The 18384-nt window shown below is 40.3% G+C and overlaps 1 protein-coding gene across 2 annotated transcripts in view; it reads left to right on the forward strand.

The window, feature by feature from the left end:
• LOC106086176 (dynein axonemal heavy chain 3) overlaps positions 1–18384 on the forward strand; it is a 430123-nt gene that overhangs the window by 126237 nt on the left and 285502 nt on the right. The window lies entirely within an intron of this gene.

Genomic DNA, 18384 nt, shown 5'->3' on the forward strand with positions numbered 1-18384 from the left:
TTTGGGTTTTAAAGACAGCATGCAGATAGAAGAAGTATCTTGTTTCTTTTGCATGTTCATCTTGTCATTTAGTTTATTCTAGCGGAATTTGTTTCCGCTTTATTCATTGAACTATAAACATAAGGGAAGTGCATTGGATTTATCCAAGGAGATGGGTTGGTTGCCAACAATAGTCACAAATCTACAAATGGTAAAGCATTTTTACATAAATTAATGGCATGTGACTTGAAGGCAAATTTTCAATGGATAAATTGGAATCGGGATATAAAAATGTAGAACTGTTTCTCTCGAAGGTTTATAATTACGGAATTTATGGTGAAGGAATCCTTGAGGAGCTTCAAACCATTGAAGTCACACGGGCCTGATGGAATATTTCCGGCGTTACTACAGAAAGAGGCAGACTATCTGGTGCCTCATCTGGCCAAAATTTTCACAGCCTGACTAGGACTTGGATATACTCCGAAAGGCTGGCAGGAGGTAAGGGTGGTGTTTTACCCAAGCCCGGCAAGGCAAGTTATGCGACACAAAAGGCCTACAGACCCATAAGCCTTGCGTCCTTCGTACTAAAAACCATGGAACGCATTGTGTACACCACGATAAACAGTAGGAAATCCAGCGAACAGCTCAAATAACGACCTAATAACACTTAATATTGGTAACACCGCTACCTTTGCTAACAGGTTTAGGGAGGAGGTATTAGATGTGACGATATGTTCAGAAAATCTGATTAATGAGGTTCATGTTACATTAGTTTTAGAATAGCACGGCCAGCGCCGAATCCGATAAGCTTCCGGAATAAGTTGAAAACTAACTGAACCAAATTCGGAAGGCTACTCAGAAGAAGACTTGGGCAAGATAATTTAGATTGTCCAAGCATAGAAGAGATTGACGAAAATGTCAACAGGATTACGACTGCACTGGTGGGGTCCTTCATAGATAGTTGTCCTCTTTGGGAAAGGAAATCAGCCCAAGAAAAACCCAATACTTTAGTAGACAACATGGAAGTGCGAGCAGAGACAACGGAGGACATGTTGAGGCTTTTGATGAAGACCCATTTCCACGGGATACAAAGTGACACACGGAGACACCGGAATCTTGGAATAATGACGTTGATCGAAGGTTTATAATAACGGAATTTATGGTGAAGGAATCGTTGAGGAGCTTCAAACCATTTAAGTCATTCGGACCTGATGGAATATTTCCGGCGTTACTACAAAAAGAGGAAGAATACCTGGCGCTCCATCTGGCAACTATTTTCACAGCGTACCTAGGACTTGCATATACTCCGAAAGCCCGGCAGGAGGCATGAATGGTGTTTATACCCAAGCCCGGCAAGGCAAGTTATGCGACACCATAGGCGTCCTTTCTACTCAAAACCACGGAACGTATTGTGGACACCATGATAAAAATTATGACATCCAACAAACTGCTCAAATACATACTGCATGTCTATGTCAAGGGAAGGTCGGTGGAGAATGCCCTGCACGAAGTTGTGCATAAAATAGAAGAATCCTTCGATGACAAAACGTACACCCTAGCGGTATGCATTAACATCGAGGGAGCTTTTAACAATGTGCGGACCGACACACTCATCCAATCCTTAGACCAGTACCGGGTGGACCAAATCCTTAGAGAATGGATAAACCATATGCAGAGGAACAGGTGGATAAATTGTGTGTGTCATGGCATATATATGTTAACATCAAAGATGTTTGCTGGGATGTCAGCCAAACAAAAAATTCTTTATATTGGATTTCGATACCAAAAAATTGCTGATTCTATTGATTAATTCATTGACCGCTGTCAGTCAACATTGTCCGCCTGCAACAACAAACAGTGAACCATCATGATTTGTAAGCAACAATATGAAATGGTAATGGTAATGAAATGTAAGCATTTCTACAGCTAACGCAAGGGTCAACAATCCGTATCCACCAGTACCGCAGGTCAACAGCAAACACAGCAAAGCGGGTAACCTGACACCTCATGACGACAACAATAACAAAATCGTCAATCAGCAAGAAACCAATAGCAGCACCAGCAACAGCACCAACCAACAGCAGCAGCGCCAACAGCAGCACCAACCAACTTCAACCTAAGTTTAAGATTTTTGATTTAGTTCTGTAAAAGCACTCAAATTAATAAAAACAGAAATGTAGTAACTGTTAACTGGCGCCCAACAATCCATCAACGCACCCGGAGGCTGTGACCAAGGACCAAAAAAAAAACACCCTAGAAGACCACAGAGGCTGTAGCTACAACTACCGGCTCAACACACGTCAACAAGTAAGCGGACGATTCTCCAAGTAGATTTAACGAAAGGACAACGAAATCGCCTCCATGGACGTATGGAAAATCTTTATAGGGATACATTTGTAAGTAGGCAGTGAACAAAAAAAAAAAAGTTGTGAATCGTAGATTTAATAATTAAGAAGAATTTAAATACAAAAGTGAAAAAAATGTGAAAACTCTGGTAGAGAAAAAAATTTTGGTGAATAATTAAAGAATTTAAAAATTGTAACTTCAGGAAATAGAAAAATCAATAGAATTAAGAAAAGTTGGAAAAAGTTAGATTTAACAATTAAGAAGAATTTAAGTACAAAAGTGAAAAAAATGTGAAAACTCTGGTAGAGAAAAAATTTTGGTGAATAATTAAAGAATTTAAAAATTGTAACTTCAGGAAATAGAAAAATCAATAGAATTAAGAAAAGTTGGAAAAAGTTAGATTTAATAATTAAGAAGAATTTAAGTACGAAAGTGAAAAAAACGTGAAAACTCTGGTAGATAAAAAAAAAAAAAAAAAAAAAAAAAAAAAAAAAAAAAAAAAAAAAAAAAAAAAAAAAAAAAAAAAAAAAAAAAAAAAAAAAAAAAAAAAAAAATTTTGTGAATAATTAAAGAATTTAGAAATTTTAACTGCAGGAAATAGAAAAATCAATAGATTTAGGAAAAGGTGGAAAATAATTAGAAATATGGCTAACCCAAATGGTGACTTATTGAGACCCCCAATCCTTAACATTCCCAATCCACCGCCTCCTCTACCTAATGGTAATATTGACATGGATAGAATACTGCGGGCATGTGTAGAACAGTCTAGGCGCACGGTTAGGGAAATACTAAACCCTAACGCAGACATATCCGGTGTTGATCAGCAGATAGAAGAACGTTTTAGGGGAGAACTAGACGATCTAGATAGGATCCCTGACATAGTCAGATGCCTCAGGGAATTCTCCGGTAATCCGGGAGAATTTAGTTCGTGGAAGAAGAGCGTCGATAGGGTCTTGCAACTCTATGAGGCATCAAAAGGGACCCCTAGATATTTCGGAATATTGAATGTGGTTAGGAACAAAATCATTGGTAGCGCGGATGCCGCCCTTGAGTCATATAATACCCCATTAGATTGGAGTTGTATTTCCCGGTGTTTGACTCTGCATTATGCAGACAAAAGGGATTTGTCAACTCTCGAGTACCAAATGTCTTCACTGATTCAGGGACAGAGCACAGTTCAGGACTTCTACCAGAGCGTCTATGCGCATTTGTCATTGATAATGAACAAATTGGCTTGCATGGATATGGGTAGGGAATCGTTGGATATTATGACCCAGACTTATCGGGACAAAGCCCTGGACACCTTCATAAGAGGGCTTAAAGGCGATTTACCAAGATTACTGGGAATTAGGGAACCAACCGACCTTCCTCAGGCACTACATTTGTGTCTGAAGCTAGAAAATCAGCAATATAGGACGCAGTATGCTAACGCTCATATGAAAACGGATAAGGCTATGGCCCATCCGCAGTATCGCAACCACGGGCAACCGCAAGTTTCACATCATCCTCTTCCCACGCATAACTTCCAGAGTTACTCGCCTGCACGTTGGCAAGTGCAGCAATATGCTAACCAAATGACTCCACGGCAACTTTATGCAGGTAATTCCCCACAACTAATGCCTCCACGGCAATTCTACACTGGTAATTCCCCACCACAAATGCCTCCACGGCAATTTTACACCAGCAATAACATACCGCAAAGACCGACGATACCGAAGCCACAACCCAGGCCAGAACCGATGGATATAGATCGGTCTATGCGTACGAACACAGTTGATTACGTGAACAGACCTGGACAGGGTAATAGGTTTATGGAGAAAAGACCGCTCAGTCAGTCCTACCAAGTGCATCGACCTCAAAAGATGCAGAGGAATTTCAATATTGAATCCGAACAGGAGGATAGTCATCAGGGTAGTCAGGCAGTATCTTACGAAGAGACAATGGAGAATTATGAAGATGAGGAGAAGCTTCAACCCTTCGAGGACTATCTCGAGAAATATTATGATAGGGGTGACACCGAAGCGGACGACTTTGTTGATGTGAATTTTTTAGACTAGCGAACTCGTCCTTGCCCTATATTGAATGCAGGATGAGTTCAGGCCGTATATTGAAATTTTTGATAGATACCGGTTCAAATAAAAATTATATCCAGTCCGATTTAGTAAAGAATCCTACCCCTAATTTAAAAAATTTTTTCGCTAGATCTGTTGGTGGTAGGACCGAGATCACTCACCATACATTGGTAAGCGTCTTTAACGAAGACGAGAATCCCTTGACGTTCTTTATTCTTCCAACATTGAAGACTTTCCATGGCATCATAGGTAATGACAGTTTGAGGGAGATGAGAGCTGTCATTTATACGTTTGAAAATTATGTGGTTTTCAACAATAGGAGAAAAATACGCCTCAAGCAACAACTTTCACAATCCATTAACACCATTGACATTAGAAATACGCACATGTCTGAACGACAAATAAACGAACTTAATGTCATTATCAGGCAATTTAAGGGTTTATTTAGTGACCCTAATGAAAAATTGACGTTCACTACGACTGTTGTAGGTGAGATAGAAACAAAGAATGACTCTCCAGTCTATTCACGTTACTATCCGTATCCAATGCATTTGAAGGACGAAGTTGAGAGCCAAATTCAGGAACTACTAGACAATGACATAATCCGACCATCCCGGTCGCCCTACAATTCACCGGTTTGGATTGTTCCCAAAAAGGCAGATTTTTCGGGAAAAAAGAAGTACCGTTTGGTTATCGATTACCGTAAACTGAACGATATCACTATTCCAGACAAATATCCGATACCCAATATTAATGAAATTTTACCGCAACTTTCGAAAAGTAAATGGTTTTCAGTAATCGACTTAAAAAGTGGTTTCCACCAGATACCATTAAAGGAAAGCGATATGAGAAAAACCGCCTTTTCGGTTAACAACGGTAAATATGAATTTACAAGGCTTCCGTTTGGGTTGAAAAACGCCCCTTCTATTTTCCAAAGAGCCTTGGATGACATATTGCGGGAACATATAGGGAAGATATGTTTTGTCTACATAGATGACATTATCATTTTTGCAGAAGACGAGGAAACGCATTTGAAGAACCTGCACACTGTTTTCCAGACCTTAGAGGGTGCTAACCTGAAAGTTCAACTGGATAAGTGTGAGTTTCTAAAAAATGAAGTGGAGTTCCTAGGATTTCTGATATCCGATTCGGGAATTAGAACTAATCCAACAAGAGTAGAGGCCATAAAGAATTTTCCACTTCCGAGAACCCTCAAAGACCTAAGATCTTTCCTTGGACTTTCGAATTTCTACAGGCGCTTCATAAAAGACTACGCTAAAATAGCAAAGCCTCTAACTTTGCTTTTGAGGGGGGAGAAAGGTCGCGTCTCGAAACACATGTCTAAAAAAATTAATGTTGATCTGGATGAAAATGCGATAACAGCATTCAATAAACTGAAAGATTCATTAATTTCGGAAGACGTTTTATTGGCATACCCGGATTTCGGCAAGGAATTCCAATTGACAACAGACGCTTCAAACTATGCCCTTGGAGCAGTGTTATCGCAGGATGACAGACCCATCATATTCCTTTCTAGAACTCTCCAAAAGTCCGAGGAACACTACGCGACTAATGAGAAAGAATTGCTCGCAATAGTATGGGCCTTGAAGTCATTAAGGAATTATCTCTATGGATCGGCCAAGATGAAGATCTTTACGGACCACCTTCCCTTGACATACTCTTTGAATAATAAGAATTCCAATTATAAACTTAAAAGATGGAAAGCCTTCCTTGAGGACTATAAATATGAACTGCTGTATAAACCAGGGAGCACTAATGTTGTGGCTGACGCCCTATCAAGAATCCCACAAGGAGTGTCTCATATAAACTCCTTGACGGCGACACAGCATAGTGACGAAAGTTCACCCCAGGACTTAATACAATATACGGACGCCCCATTAAATGCTTTTAAGAATCAAATTATAATATCTCAAGAAGAAATGACGTCCTACAAATTCGATACAATTTTTCCACAATACCATAGACACACACTTGAGTTATCGGACACATCCGAGAGCAACTTATTGGACAATCTAAAAAAATGCTTGAACCCGTCAGTAACGAATTGTATTAAAACTTCAGATGAGATTTTAGGAAAACTTCAAGAGATATTTAGCACAAACTTTGGCAGATATAAAGCCAAATACACTAGGACAATGGTGCAAGACCTTACGAACGAGGATGAACAGGAGGAAGAAATTATTAGGGAACATGAGAGAGCTCATAGAAACAGTTCCGAGAACAAAGTACAATTGCTGAAGAGATTCTACTTTCCCAAAATGAGTGCTAAAATAAAGAAAGTTACCAAACTATGTAAAATTTGTAAAGAGAACAAATACGAACGCCACCCTAATAAGATTATGCTTCAGGAAACACCAATCCCTGAATTCCCGGGACAAATTGTCCACATAGATATTTTTATAACAGAGAGGAAACCAGTCCTAACCGCTATTGACAAGTTCTCTAAATACGCCCAGGCGAAGGTTTTGCAATCGAGGGCTACTACGGATATAAAGGAACCATTAAGGGAAATACTTCTAGCATTCGGCATGCCCGAGATAGTGGTTATGGACAATGAAAGGTCATTTAATTCTTCGGCAATAGTATTCATGTTGGAAAACCAATATAATGTAAAAATCTTTAAAGTTCCCCCATACGCTAGCTACGTCAATGGACAAATAGAGAGGTTCCATTCGACACTGACCGAGATTATGAGGTGCATCAAGGCAGAGAATTCCCCTGATTCCTTCTCAGAGCTCCTTCATAAGTCTCTGTTTGAATATAATAATTCGATTCATTCTACCACTGCACGAAAACCAGTTGAGGCATTCTTTGGAAGACGTGTCTTCACTGCACCCCAAGAACTGGAGAGGGAAAAAATGGAGATAGTCGAAAAACTCAAACAGAAACAGGCGAGTGATATGAGGGTCCATAACAAGAATAGAACAAACCATAAGGATTATGAACCAGGAGATAAAGTTTTCGTGAAGGTTAACAAGAGGCTAGGAACAAAGCTGAGTAAAAGCTATGCCGAGGAAATTGTTAAAGAAAATAAAAATAGCACAATCACTACGGAGTCAGGTCGCATTGTTCATAAGAATAACATTAGAAACTAAAGTAAATTCCATCTTTCCAGATTTTTATCCCTTTTTGCAAAGGCTGAGGTGCAGATTCTAGATTACTCCAACTCACAGATTATTTCTATAAATACTGGTTATGCGAAACTTCAGACGGGATATTTGAAATTAATACATGTTATTGAGACAGAGGACTACCAGAATGTAATTAATACCCTGCAGCAACACCTACGTCAGAATATAAACCAATCCCATCCTCTTTATCCATACCTTCAACATGAACTTACCCAACTTCAGCGTCACCTAGATAGGATTAAGCCCAGAGTAAAGAGATCTCTTAATTTTATTGGATCTACTTGGAAATGGATCGCCGGAAATCCAGATCACGACGATTTCGAGATAATAGAGCAAAAAATTAACAATGTTTTGTCAAGCAATAATAGGCAGGTTGTAATAAATAATCTGTCTCTAAAAAAAATAGATGAACTCACAGAAAATACCAACAAAATTATAAAAATTGTAAAAACCAATGAAAATTTTATAACCATGCTCAAAATGAAAATTGACCTTTTAAAGGAAGAAATTGTTAATGTAAATTATGCCATTCACTGGGCAAAGTCCGGCATAATAAATTCATTTGTATTGTCGAACACTGAAGTGAATATTGCAAAAGAGCTTTTCGAGAAAGATTCAATTCCCTTTGTAAACATAGAAGAAATATTCGAATTCTCTGAAGTAAAAATTGCATCAAATGAAAAATCACTTATTTATATTGTCAATGTACCGACTACGAATTTAGATTCCTGCAGTAAACTCTTGATTAAACCCACTAAGAGTGGGGATCTTATTAATAAAATTGATTATAATGAAATACTAGTTTGTAAAAATGAATCCTATGGGATCCTTAAACCATGTAAATCTTTCAATAATCTGACTGTTTGTAATTTAAATAATGTCAAAAGAATAGAAAAAGAAAATTGTTTGTTAAATCTTTTAAAAAGCGTAGAAGCAAACTGTACTTTATTGAGACATAGCACCACCCCTACAGTAGAGGAAGTCTTGCCTGGGATGATTCTACTAAATCAATTCGATGGTACCATTCTCATCAACGACGAGCAGTACAATCTTACGGGAACCTTCATAATCAAGTTTCAAAACGCTTCCATAACAATTGACAACGAGACATACAACTATTTCCAAACAACGTATGCCGAACCATTACCTGCAATCCTACAACCTAGATCTCCTGGATCAAAAATAGAAGAAGTAACCACTTTGGAATTTGTAAAAAGGATCCATCTAAACAATACAAAAGCGATAGAACTGTTGAACATTAAAAACAAATGGAGTGCGGCCGTGCATTTACTCACAATAGCTGCAGCTCTCATTCTGGTATTGTTCTTGATAAGAAGAAAGCAGCGCCCATTGATTGAAACCGTTAATCTAGCACCTCCCAATCAACTATCAGTTCCGACATCGAATTCAACAAACTTTCCAAGAGACGTACCAAGATTATCTCAGATACCTTACTTCTAACGGTATTACGATCGAGGACGCTCGTAACTAAGAGGGGAGGTGTTAACATCAAAGATGTTTGCTGGGATGTCAGCCAAACAAAAAATTCTTTATATTGGATTTCGATACCAAAAAATTGCTGATTCTATTGATTAATTCATTGACCGCTGTCAGTCAACATTGTCCGCCTGCAACAACAAACAGTGAACCATCATGATTTGTAAGCAACAATATGAAATGGTAATGGTAATGAAATGTAAGCATTTCTACAGCTAACGCAAGGGTCAACAATCCGTATCCACCAGTACCGCAGGTCAACAGCAAACACAGCAAAGCGGGTAACCTGACACCTCATGACGACAACAATAACAAAATCGTCAATCAGCAAGAAACCAATAGCAGCACCAGCAACAGCACCAACCAACAGCAGCAGCGCCAACAGCAGCACCAACCAACTTCAACCTAAGTTTAAGATTTTTGATTTAGTTCTGTAAAAGCACTCAAATTAATAAAAACAGAAATGTAGTAACTGTTAACTTATATAAGGGAGAAAGTGGCACAAGGCACGCCAGAGGGGGACATTTTATAGCCACACTATGGGTGACCAGCATAAATGACCTATTACGAATGCTGACTGAAGAGGGGTTTGAACCCGTCTACAACGCAGACGATGTTATCATGCTTCTAATATGTCATAAATGTCATAAACAGGGTCTTGAAAGGTTTCAAAGGTAACCCAGAGAAGACGTGAAAGACAAAGGTGAGCCAATTTAACGCACCACATTTCCTCAACGAAACGATTACGATATTTGACAAGGTCAAATAATTAGGTATGATCTTGGACAGGAAACTGAATTGGAAGTGCTACATTCAGGAGCGTATTGAGAAGGCTCACAGACGATGGGCACTAGGTAGACGGTCCGTAGGTTCGCAATGAGGCCTGAATTCGAGGATAGTCCACTGCCTCCACAGGAGCGTGATTAGACCAATACTTACTTACGCCTCAGTAGTTTGGTGGACTGCTATGGATAAAAAGTGCAACTTAAGGACCATACAACAGGTTCAAAGAACATTTTGCCTTGCCATAGGCGGAGCGATGCCCACGCCCACCAGGGCACTAGAGACTATTCTAGATATCCAACCCATTGATATACAGATTAGGTGTGAGGCAGCTACTGCGGATATGAAACTTAAGGCGATGGGAGAATGGATTGAGGATGGGAGCAGCTCATACCATCGCGGTATAATCGAGGCGACGAAAGGAAATCAGGAAGGATGGAAAGAGGCTTCCGATCGGATACCTGAGATGACACTTGACGTCGAGTGCTAACTGCTGCCAGCGGCACAGTTTTGGAGTGACGGAACCCTAGTATTGCCATCTGGAAGATCATGTTACACGGATGGATCAAAGCTAGTGGACAGAATGGGCCTGGGGGTCTACATTGAGAACCCAGGAACTGAGATCTGTATTAGACTGCCTGACCATAATATGGTCCTGCAGGCGAAGATCCGGGAGATCACGGAATACGTGCAGTGGTGTGGTGCTAACGCGAGGACATCGAGTGTGAAATTGCCATGAGAGCAACAACAACCATGACGATAAGGTCACGAACAGTCTTGCAGTATAATAAGGAGATGAAAGCCTTCTTTGAGGATGCCACAATCCACAACGCGTGGGTGCCGGGTCATAGCGGAGTAAGGGGGAATGAGTGAGCAGACGATTTGACAGCGAAGGCCAGAGGACTGCCGTCAATCAACTTGGGTAACACGAAGCCTTTTAGGTCGACGCAGTTCGAGTTAAGGAAGTGGGCGATGAATGCGCATGCGAAACGGTCGGTAGGACGGCGAAAATCTTATGGGATGATGCAGATCGTGAGAAGACGAGGCTTTTACTTAAAGGAAGTGTGGAGGCCACCACAGTAGCGCCGAAGTAACCATGGGGCGAGACCATACATTCATTTTGTGAGTCCGTTTGCAACACATCGAAATGTCTATTTCTAACCCTATAAAGTATATTCCAGATCCTGATGTCTGCCCGTTTGTCCTTCCGTTCGTCTGTCTACAATCACGTTACAGTCTTTTAAGCTAGAAATATTGAGTTGATACTTTGCACAGATTTTTTTTGTCCTCGATATCCATGTTCAATACGGTCCAGATCGGTTCAGATTTAAATATAACCACATAGGCCGACCTCCTGATTTAAGGTCTTGGGCCCATAATTGTCCGATTTCGCAGAAATTCGGAATAGCAAGTTGCATTAGGCTCCTCGGCATACCCGTCCAATACGGCCCCGATCGATCCAGATTTGGATATTGCTACCATATACACACGGATCTCCTGATTTAAGATTTTAGACCCATAAAAGGTGAATTTAGTAACCGATTTTGCTGAAATGAGTTGCGTTAGGCCACTAGACATTCGTACCGACTATGGTAAAGATCAGGCTGTGTTTGGATATGTCTGCCATATGTGGACCCATAAAAGGTCAATTTATTAACCGATTTCGCTGAAAATAGGCGCAATGAGTTGTGTTTTGTCCTTCTACGTTGGTACAGAGTATGGATAAGATCTGTCTTTAATTCGACATAACTTCAATTCAATTCGGCCCGGGTTGGTCCAAATACGGATATAGCGGGTTGGTCCAAATACGGATATATACAGATCTCCTAATGTAAGTTCTCAGAACCATAAAAGCTGAATTTTTAACGGACGAATGTGCTACAATGAGTTTTATTAGACCCCTACATAGCCTTTTTATACCAACCACCATAGGATAGGGGTATACTGGTCTAGTCATTCCATTTGTAACACCTCGAAATATTAAGACTCCATAAAGTATATATTTTCTTAATTGTTTCGACGTTCTGAGTCGATCTAACCATGTCCGGCCGTCCGTCTGTCGAAATAACGATAGAGGTCGAACGCGCAAAGCGATCAGTTTTAAATTTTGCACAAATAGGTCGTTGGGGATTGCAAATGGGTCATATCGCCTGGAAGTCGCAATTTTTGTCCGATTTGACTAAAAACATAGTGCACATAGTGTTCTGTTATGACTTTCAACAACTTTGCCCAGTCCGGTCCAAATCGGTGAAGAACCTGATATGGCTCTCATATAAACCGATCTCCCGATTCGAATTCTTGAGCCCCTGGAAGCCGCAATTTTTATCCGATTTGGCTGAAATTTTGTTCTGTTATGACTTCCAACAGTTGTGCTAAGTACCGTTCAAATCCAAGTCTATCACATCCTATAGCTCCCATATAAACCGATCTCCTGATTTGACTTCTTGAGCCCTTACAAGCCGCAATTTTTGTACGATTTGGCTGAAATTGTACATAAAGTGTTTTGTTCATACTTCCAACAACTGTCAAAGTTATAGTTAAATCGGTTCATTAAACTGATACAGCTGCCATATAAACTGATCTCGGACTATGACTTCTAGAGCCTCTAGAAGGCAGAATTCCAATCCGACTTGACTGAAATTAAGCCTGAAGAGTTTTGTTTTGACTTCCAACAACTGCGCACAGTATGGTCCAAATCGGTTAAGTACCCGATATAGCTCTCATATAAACCGATATCGGATCTTGATTTCTTGAGCCGCTAGAGGGCGCAATTTTTAACTGATTTGTCTGAAAATTTGCATAAAGTCGTTCGTATAGATTTCCGACAACTGCGCCAAGTATGGTCCAAATCGGTTCATAACCTGATACAGCTTCCATATAAACCGAGAACGATCGAAATCTTAAATCGAGAGATCGGTCTATATGACAGCTATATTCAAACCTGGACCGATCTAGACCAAATTGAAGAAGGAAGTCGAAGGGTCTAACTTAACTCACTGTCCCAAATTTTGGCCACATCGGACAATAAATTCACCTCTAATGGGCCCAAAACCTTAAATGGAGAGATCGGTCTATATGACAGCTATATTCAAATCTGTACCGATCGGACCTAAATTAAAAAATGATGCGTAAGGGCCTAACACAACTCATTGTCCCAAATTTCGGTGATATCAGACGAATAATGCGCATTTTATGAGAGCCAGACCTTAAATCGAGAGATCGGTCCATATGGCAGCTATATCCAAATCTGGATCGATCTGAGCCAAATTGAAAAAAGATGTCGAAGGGGCTAACACAACTCACGGTCTCAAATTTCAGTAAAATCGGCTAATAAATGTGGCTTTTATGGGCCTGAGACCCTAAATCGGAGGATCGGTCTATATGGGGGCTATATCAAGATACAGCCCATCTTCGAACTTAACCTGCTTATGGACACAAAAAGAATCTTTGCAAAGTTTCAGCTCAATGTCTCTTTTTTTTTAAAGACTGTAGCGTGATTTCAACATACAGACGGACGGACATGTCTAGATCGTCTTAGATTTTTACGCTGATCAAGAATATATATACATCCTTCGGTGGTGGGTGTAAAAAGTTTAAAACAAGTAGCAACTGCCAGATACAACTAAAACCCATAGTATAGACCATAGATGGGCAGAATACACATCCACACATAATTCAAGTAAAAGTTTGCTAAGTTCGGCCGGGCCTAATCTTATATGTATCCTCCACCATGTATCGCATTTGTCATGTTCTTTGGCCGATATATCTCTATAGGCAAATTAAGTGTAATGGTTAAAAATTGCTATGCTATTGGAGCTATACCAAGTTATAAACCGAAGTCGTTGTTCAAAATTTAAGCAAAATCGGATAAGAATTGTGTCCTCTAGGGGCTCAAGAAGTATAATGGGGAGATCGGTTTATATTGGAGCTATATCAGGTTATTTACCAATTTAAACCATATTTAGCACAATTATTGAAAGTCATAACAAAACACTTCATGCTAAATTTAAGCCAAATCGGTTAATAATTGTGCCCCCTAGTGGCTGAAGTCAATCATAATCCGAGATTGGTTTAAATGGGAGCTATATCAGTTTATAAACGGATTTGAACCATACAAAGTCTTCATGTAATATTTCACCCAAATCAGGTACTAATTGTGCTCTCTAGTGACTCAAGGAGTCAAGACCCAAGATCAGTTTATATGACAGCTATATCAATACATGGACCGATATGACCATGGTTTTGCTTTGTTAATTTAGGGTATTGAGATATTCTATAGTGCCAGTTTACAAATTGCAACGAACCCTAAACTCGTTATCGTCTCAGCCTCCTTTTCTTGTAAAAGATAGAAATGCATTTGTGTTCCTTCTCCAACTCCATCTGCACCTCCCCCTCCACCAATTTCTGCTCGATTCAGCCATTGCCATGTTCGTTGGAGCAGCACGCGGTCTCTGTTTCAAGTGTTAGATGTCTAAATGTTGATACAGCAGTTTATTCTGCACAGTTCTGTTCTGTTCGGTTCTGTTTCGTTATAGCCAAGTTTTTTCCGGTTGTTGGCAATGTTTTTCTTTGTGTTGTTAGCGGTTAACAAACATTGTTTTCGTTACGTTTCTTTCTTGTGGTGTTTTTATTTCCTCCCAGCTGTGTTCGCTCCTTTGCAATTTCAATTCACTTTTTTTTCCCGCATCAGCCGTTTTAATGCAGCAAAAAAAAAACCAACAAAAAAGGCGAAAGCAAATGGAAAGAAATCTCGTCTTTGAATTGCTATTGCATGCACCTTCTGCATCCCCAATGGAAATGTGCCCATGTTTATGGGCCTCTGAGTTTAGTTGGGTCGTTTAGACTGCACATTTGTGCATTTGACTGAACGACCCATAAAATGGGGGGTGGGATATATGAAGGCAGTGATTTTAATCGTCCTCAATTTCCATATATCCGTTGTAGGGATGCCAATGTAAGATGATAGCTGAAGTAGGGCTGGAGAGACGCTCTTTACTGTTAAATCCATGTAAAGTAAGCAAAATACTCTCATGGAGTAGTAAACCCTGGCCTGGCGGTGGACCCACTCTTGTAGGGCTAAGCCTTGGCAAATGTGTTCGACAGTAATGCGTACAACCATTCGTCAGAGTGGCGACTGCGAAACGGACAGAAAACCAAGGGGTTATAATCAGAACTCTTGTGGTCTAAGTATGCGCAAATCGCAAAAAAGGTTAAAAGTCACTTAAGGTTATCTTTTTCAATATAGAGATTTGATATAAGTATGCATTTAAGGATATGCGTCTGGAAAGTGTTGGGAGACAACAGCTTTTCTGATCATCATTCTATTAGTTTAAGCCTTGGAGAGGATGCTGCATAAGTGGTCCCTCGGCAAAAAAAAGAAAGGCTGATTGGGATAAATTTTGAGCAGACATTCTATCCGACTATCCCTTCTAGACCAAAAAAGGAAGTGGAAACATCGGAGGACATTGACATAATGGTGAATCGGATCACGAAGTTCCTGAATGACTTGCTTGTGTGAGCATGCCCTAGAGCCAAACTAAGTGGCAAACAGCGACCGCCATGGTTGACCCCAGTACTGGTTGGTCTAACGAAGAGTTGCAGAAATCTTTTTAACAGGGCGATAGCCACAAGGGCACTACATGATTGGGAGGTCTGTAGGCTGAGCTAAGAAAATACAAGGTCGAGCTGAGAAAGGCTCAGAACAAATTCTGGGTGGAATTCTGCAGCTCTATGGAGGTTGATAGTAGCGTATCTTAGGGCAAACATTTCTGGAGATTGGGTGTCGTGGCAGCAGAATGCATATAGTAAAGGCAAGTCCACTGAAACAGCCCTTCACGACCTAGTTGGCGAGAGAATTCTCTATATAGGGTTCCCTCGCTGTCAAGGAATATACATTGGTAGCATTTCCTGACATTCAAGGTGCTTTCAATAATGTAAAACCGACGTCAATCATGAAGGAGTGTAAGTTTCTAACTTACTTACTAAAAGTTGAATTACGCAGGCTCGGGATCTGTGGATCTAAAAAGATGGATCAGCAGAGGAACACCTCAAGAAGGTGTACTATGCCATACTAGAAGGTGTACTCTACTATGGCATATAGCCATTAACAATATGTTATTGTCTATGGAAGAAAAAGTTGTAAAAGTGGTCGTGTAGGCTGATGACGTCGATGTTGCGGTTAGGGGAAAGTTTCCCAGCACTCTAAGAGATACAGCAAAATGGGCTACCGAAAGCGGTCTAGGTATAAATCCGTGCAAGACATAAGTAGTTCTTTTCAGCAGGAGATGCAAGTTGCCTACAGTGGAACCTGTCTCCTTGGGGGAGAGAATATTCCATTTACAGAAAGCGCAAAATACCTGTGTGTTTGGCTGGACAGGAAATTAAACTTCAAATTCAACATTATTGAAAGCGCATAAAAGGCAACTCTTGCCCTATACATCTGCAAGAGAGCAATTGGTAAAAGTTGGGTGTTGCGTGTCTTTGCATGGATTACACCCTACCTGAGCCGCTTTTTGATAAGAAGAACTGTACCACTATTCCTGATAGAATCGATTGAAACTACGATATCCCTGGTAAAAGAAGTTGCATGGACTTCTATACGGATGGTTTCAAACTAGACGACCAGGTGGGCTTTGGGGTGTAGTCTAAAGATCTAGAATTGTTCATATCGATAAGGGAACATGACCGCTGCAATGTCTATCAAAATAAGATCCTTGCAATTAAGGAAGTGGTGGAATGGCTAAGATATAATGACATAACGACAATTATAAATAAATAAATATCTTCTCAGATAGCCAGGCAGCCATTAAATCCCTGGGGAACGTATTTCTGAACACAAAAACCGCTCTCGACTGTCGCAGATCTTTCAACCAGATGGCTGAACAATTAAAAATTCTCCTCCTTCTGGGTGCCGGGCCACACAGATATCTCAGGGAATTGTAAAGCGGACGCGCTTGCAAGACTAGGAACTACCCTACACATTCCAGGGATACTGGAATCTGTGGGTATGCCTCTAGCGAAATGTAACCTTAATTTTCAGGACCAGGCCCGAAGGACAACGAATGATAGATAGACAAAACGAGGGGGCTGTGAACATTCCAAAACTACCTACATAGTTATCAAGACTTAAAGAGGTCTACCGCTTTGCTGTCACTGACTAGAACAGACGTCTCAGTCATCATGACAGGTCACTGTCTAATCGGAAAACATGCTGCCAGACTGAAGGTTACCAGCAACGACTTTTGCAGAAGCTTTGAGGACATCGAAGAAGAAGAGACTGTAGAAGAAGTTCCACTTTATGTTCTAATTTCTTTGAGAACCTGTCTCATTTAGCAGATGTGAACATTCGCAAGTTATTGGGCTTTTTAGAGCGATCTGGATGGTTCAACGGTAGGAACTAGAAGGCATATCCCTTCTTCTGTTCCTGTGGTATCACAATGGACGAAAATGTCTTAAGTGAGTCTGATGGCAGACTGCCACTTAAACCTAACCTAACCCACAAACGGAATGACTAGATTAGTACACTCCCATCCTATGGTGGTGGGTATGAACCACTGTGGTACAGGGTATTATAAGTTTTTGCATTTGTTTGCAACACTAAGAAGGAGAAAGCTAGACCTATTGATAAGTTTACCGATCGACTCAGAATCACTTTCTAATTCGATTTAGCCATGTCTGTCTGTGATTTTGCACATGTCACTTTTTTGTCTTAAGGATGAACGCCACTGATTTTAGTAAAAATCGGTTCCGATTTAGATATAGCTCCCATATATATGTATTGCCCGATATGAATTTAATTGGCCGTAGTAACTAAAATGTTCAATTGATCTGCATAAAATTTGGCATGGATTGTTTCGTTACTGACCTTAACATATCTGCAAGATTTCATCGAAATCGTTTCAGATTTGTACATAGCTCCCATATATATGTATCGCCCGATCTGCCCGATGTAACCGATCTGCACAAAATTTAGCATGGATTGTTTTGTTACTGATCTCAACATATCGGCAAGATTTCATCAATATTGGTTCAGATTTGGATATAGCTCCTATATATATGTATCGCCGGATTGGCCCTTATGTGGCCATCGTAACAACAATTTTCAAACGATCTGCACAAAAATTGGCACGGATTGCAGCCAAAAGCATTGCAAGTGCTACCAATGCACCCAGAAAAAGTCATACTTTGATGCGGTTTATGGGCTGGTGGCATCATTGGACCGTACTTCTGTAAAGATGATGCGAATGCAACGTAACTGCGAATTGTGTGCGCTATCGTGAGATGATATCCAACTTTTTTAGCCAAAATGCAAGAGCTTGACTTGCATGGCGTGACTGTACGTCGTAACAATGGACTTATTAAGAGGCAAGTTCGGTGAACATTTTATTTAACGTTTGGGACTGTGCGATTTAGCGCCTTCAGACTATTTTTTATGGGGCTATGTTAAAGGACATGTCTATTCAGACGGCCGCTTCAACTGACGCATTAGAAGACAACCTTGAAGCATTTATTCGTGAGATACCAGCCGAAATGTTGGAGAGATTATGTCGAAATTG

Source organism: Stomoxys calcitrans, chromosome 1, assembly GCF_963082655.1.
Source record: "Stomoxys calcitrans chromosome 1, idStoCalc2.1, whole genome shotgun sequence".
NCBI lineage: Eukaryota > Metazoa > Arthropoda > Insecta > Diptera > Muscidae > Stomoxys > Stomoxys calcitrans.